This window comes from Palaemon carinicauda, chromosome 29, assembly GCF_036898095.1.
Source record: "Palaemon carinicauda isolate YSFRI2023 chromosome 29, ASM3689809v2, whole genome shotgun sequence".
Classification (NCBI taxonomy): domain Eukaryota; kingdom Metazoa; phylum Arthropoda; class Malacostraca; order Decapoda; family Palaemonidae; genus Palaemon; species Palaemon carinicauda.
The window spans coordinates 5,996,087-6,001,866 of NC_090753.1; positions in this window are offsets into that span (position 1 = coordinate 5,996,087).

The window sequence follows — 5,780 nt, forward strand, 5'->3', positions numbered from 1 at the left end:
GGGAAGCATTGGAGGTGGGCCTAAATGTGATGCTAGAGTTTCCAACTATCATGTATCGAACAGGAGAACCAACTCTGCACCCGGCAACTGTCCCCAGGCAGCTACGCCTACCCACCAATCTTGCAAATAAAAAAAAAAAATAACATCCTAGCCCTAGGATTTCCGGGAATCTTTCAAACCATATGGCACATAAGAATAGCATATTTTCTCTCAAACATGACGCAATACCTCATAAAACTATAAAAGAACATTACCTAAGCCATTTTTCACATCTCTCCCGGATCCCATAACACTCTCAAAAAAGATTACGTAGGCCGATGTAACCTAAATACGTGAAATAAAATGGCAATACTTAAAAATAACATAAATTTACATATATTGACTTGAATGAAGAATACAATGATATTAACAACGGCAGTCTCCCGTATTTTACATACAAACTTTAAATGTACCTAAGAGGATCACAACTTAAAAGCTGGCTAACCTCTTCAATATACATATGAAAATATAAATAAATTATGAATGTACTATTGATTTCACTCTACACTAGACCAGCTTCGTAAGATATCTCCCCCCAAAAACAGATTATTTATTCCAGGCCTAAATTTATCTATTCAGCCCGAGATGAATAATCTGAAACCATGTTATCTTTACCTGATATATGGTTTACATTAATCCAATACGGTTGCAAACATAATGACCACCTAGTTAACCTTTGATTATTAATTTTCGTCTTATTCACAGAAGTTAAAGGATTATGATCCGAATACACTATAATGTCTCCATTCTAGGGTCTATCCACATAGACCTCAAACTTGTTTATCACTGTGACTAACATTAAGAATTCTTTTTCAACTGTCAGGTAGGCCCATTGATGTTTCTTCAGCTTAGACGACATAAAACTAAACCGGGGAATTACTTCCTAGTAATCTTGCAATAAAACTGCTTCAATCCCATTTTAAGACACATTCACTTAGATAAGGAATTTCTTCTTGATATCAGGTGCTTGCAGCATGGGTTTTGGAGTTGATATAGCCTTTATCCCATCAAAGTATCCATGGCACTCACTAGTCCATACAATTTTTTTCATATCCGTCAATGGAGCAAATACAGCAGAAAAGTTCGGGCAAATACGTCGGTAGAATCATGCCATCCCTAAATAGCGTTGTAATTGCTTCCTCGTTGTGATGGGTGATGTTTTCATTATTCCTTCGACGTTTAGCGGTTACAGGGGCATTAATCCTCTTCCTACTTAAAATCTCAAGTACGGAACTGTTGCCTTTCCTAATTCGCTCTTCTCCCAGTTGATTGTCAGGTATGCTCCTCACAGCTTTTGAAATACCTTCTTCAGGATTCGGAGTTGTGCTTCCTAGGACGATAAATGTACCACAATATCCTCGAGATATAAGCCTACTCCTTGTGTCGATCATAGAAGGCTATCCATCACTCGATGAAAAGTAGCTGGGATGTTCATTAGTCCAAATATCATGAAAGTGTATTGATATAACCCAAACGAGGTTATAAAAGCTGATAACAATTTTGCGTTGTCATCCAAAGGAATTTGATAATAGCTTTTTAACAATTAAGTCTTGAAGACCAATCTTACTTGTCTAATTTTTCAAGTAGTTGGTCAATGAGCGCCAATGGATAATTAGAGGCCACACTGATCAACTTTAGCTTTTGGTAGTCCGTACACATTCGAAAAGAATCGTCAAGTTTTTTTACGAGCAAAAATTGAGAACTATAAAGGCTAGAACTTTGTTTGGCTAATCAAGTTTGTAACAAATAGTCCACCTCTTTTTTTATGACTTTTTGGTGATACAACAAAAATTGATAGGTGCGTTGTTTAAATTGTCTTTCCGTTATTTTGAGGTGTATATCATGCTCCATCAGGTTGGTTCGTTTTGGGAGGTCCGAGACATTTTCAGGGAAACTTCTAATGAATCAACTTTATTCTTCGTGTTACTCCTGGTTCAAATGAGTTTATTTCTCTTGAAAGTTTTAAATGATACACGAATTATTCACTTTGCATACCGCCCCAACCTCATATCCGCCGTCGTCTTCCATGGACGGTATGGTTTATGCCATACATATACGTGAAGCTGCGGTCTCGTTTTCGCTCAAGTAGGGTTTCAGGAGGTTAATGTGTACTGTTCTTTGACTTTTCCTTCTTCCAAGGGTTTCAATAACGTAGGTCAGGGCACTGACCTTCTCCAAAATCTGAAAAGGTCCTTGAAACTTCTTGGTCAGTGAGAATCTCATCGGCAGGAATACCAATACCTATTGTCCTACCAAAAACTGTTAGTCCTTACTTTTCATATCAGCCCATTTCCTCATTTTTTATTGACTTGTCTTAAGGTTTTCTAAGCAAAATTTCTTAATCTTGCCAATTCTTTTCCTAAAATTTTTGACAAATTCTCCTTCCATTTTCTATTGGTTCTTCCATCTCCCTGCTAACATTTTTATCAGTCTTCATACTTCTCGTCCAAATACTATTTCATTCAGGTTACATCTCATGCTTCCTTGATAATTGATAAGCATTACATACTTGATTTACATCAACGGTAGTTCGATGCCACATTCATTCCTTGTTTTGTTGCAGAACTTTGTTAACATACTTTTCAAAGTTAGAAGAAACCTCTCAAATGCACCTTTGTTCTCAGGATGATAACCAGTTGATAGTCGTAGTTTCACATACAACAGTTTCATTGTTCTTAAACTGTTTTGAAGTGAAATTCGGTCCTCGGTCACTTTGAATGATTTCCGGAATACCAAACTTAGTGAAAAAGTCTATTAACTTCTCAGCAATTATCTTACCACTCATGTTCCTGATGGATATGGCTTCTCGGTATTTCGTCACTAGACACATGAAGGTTGACACCTATTCGTGACCCTTTTTTGTTCCTGGAAAAGGATCTACAATGTCGATCATTACCTTGCTGAAGAGTTCTCCTCGCATTTCTCTCGGGTGTTAGTGAGTTTTCCTAATGTACTCATTCGGCTTTCCATCCATCTGACATGCGTGAATTGTGCGTCATAACTGGCTTACGTGCATATGCATACCAGGTCAGAAAAAGGGTTTCATAATATTCTCCGTCATTTACTTATCCTCATATATCTTGTCCCGTGCGCTACAGCGATCACCTGTCTCCTCAACGGTGCGGGAATCATTATCTGACAATATATCCTCAATTCTGCAATCCCAGAGATATCAGCGGGTCTATGCTTCCTCATAAGCAACCTATTCTTAAGATAATGACAGGTTGGAGACTGCTGTGCCTCCGTTTCGTCCACCAAACGATATAATAACTCTTTTAACGTTGCATCCTTCCATTTCAATCTTGTCAGCCATTTCCTACTCAATAACTCTTTTAACGTTGCATCCTTCCATTTCAATCTTGTCAGCCATTTCCTACTCACTTGTCCTACTTCTAATGCTGAATTTTCTATTTCTACCAGGTCCATTTCATCTTTGTCCTCTTGTCCACTTGTCGGTTGCTCGTCTTCGCTCCGGCTTACTCGGGAGTTCTCCTCTTACGTACCATCAAGGATATCCTCTTCTTCAGAAAAAAAAATCCTCCAAGTTCATCACTCTTTCAATTTCTTTTTCTTCTTCTTTAGCAACTTTCTTTGGCATACTCCTAATCTTAAAACATTTAGGAAGTAGATATGGGTAATCCTTCTCGAGTTCAATTGAAGGACTATATTTCAAAGGTTTCTTTGTTACAATGGGACAAGGCACAAACGGCGCTTGACCAACCTCATCACCCATTAGGACGTCTACTCCTTTACTGCTAAGTCAAATTTACCTGGCATAAACTGGCATGAAAGTTTCAAATGGCAAATAGGGTTAACCTCTTCACCTCGTATTCTTTTCAAAGTTACTGAGTCTCCTGTGAGAGACTATTCCACCAACGGATGTAAGCCTCTTACCAACACACTATGGTTACAACCTGTGTCGTGCAATTTCCTGATTGGGGCTTGCTCACTCTGGTCTATCGCTGCCAACATACCTTCATAAATATATGATTTAAAGGTGTCCACGCTTTTTTTTTTTTTTGGAACCGTTCCCCATGTAAACGGTGGCCGGTTTATTTTCCACTTTGACCATTCCCGATTATTTCTTAGTCTTCGCATTCTGTGAAGTCGAATTATCCTCAATCACTTGGGCAACTACTTTTAGCTGGTTTGCCTAACATTCCTTGCTGATATAGCTACTCTTGCCACACTTAAAACAGACAATATCAACCTTCGTCACGTCTTTCACGATCCTTGAAGGAGGAGGATTCGATGATTGTTGTTGTGGTACTACCGCATTCTGCTTAGCCACAGTAACACTGTTACTTCCGATCTAACTCTTGAACTTGTTCATATAGTTATTACTGAACTGGTTTCCATGGTTCGGCAAATATTTTACACTTGGTCGTAACGATGGTTGAAGCTTCATGCCCAAGGAGGGTTTACGACTGATTATATCATAATTTTCTCTCAGTGAAGCAACTTTAACATGTTTCTTGACCTCTCTCTCTCAAGTAAGTTCAAATATGTTCAGGAATTCCTCGTAGATATTGTTCTAGTATTATGAATTCTTTTAAATCATCCATCTCCCTCACGTTAGCAGCCTTTATCAATCTTTTAAAACATTGTCGTACCTGATAAACATAATCCAGAAGTCTCTTCTTTGCCCTTCCATAAACTTAGGAAATATTCCTTATAATATTCATGGGTCATCTGATACACTTGCAGCACGCTCCTCTTCACTTCTTGATACTCTTTTCTCTTGTCCTGAGTTAAGGATAAATAAACACTACGATCTTTCCCAATCAATACACTCTGTACTATTAAAGACCATTTATCTTCTGGCAATTCCATCTTAGACGCGACCGTTTCAAAAGTATTGAAGTAGTTATACAGAGCTTCATTTACGAATTTCAGGATTAACACCTGTGCTTTTGCCACATCAAACATCAAAGTGGCCAGCCTTGCACGAGCATTTAACAGTCCAATTCCCTCACATGTCGTACAACTTCTACCAGTCTTTCTTTGTGTTCTGCCATCATCTTCAACCTAATTAAATTCTCTTCTACTGCAATTTGTCAAATCTTAGCCTCTACATTCCTCTCTGCTTTAATCCCTTCAGTTTCTAGATCAGCTGATCATCCCTTCGCTATAAATTCCTCTGAGATTCATCCAACAGTTCACGAGCTGTTGCAATATTTTCTTCCGACAAATTTCCTGAGTTTATCAATGCTTCTAAGGCTAATAATTTGATTTAGGTCTTACTCATAGCCACTTGTTGCAGACAACCACAAGTTATTAAGATAGAGCCACTGACCTTTAGTTACATTTGCTTCTAACAAGCCCTGAACTTTTGGGATATTAAAAAACTCCTGGATATTAAACTGTGCTATCTTGTAATTTAACAATATTTAATACCTCTCCAAAAATGTATCCTGAAAATACGCAAAATCCTATGAACACTAAATTGTTAAAAACCTTTAATCAAAACACGGCCCTGTAATCACCAATATTCAAGACAAACTCCCTCAATCCCATGAGTCTAGGCACCAAAAATTCATTATAATATGGTCGCATTTCCGGGAACTGAATACATATTATATATAATATGACTGGCAAGCTATATGACCTTTCAAGCTCCAAGGTCATCTGTTTGTTTTTACTTTAAATCTTTTACACTTAGAAATAATAATGCCTAAACTATGAGACAATTATATTACCTCTCAGACAGCAATACATAAAACACTGAATATCCAAAAGTC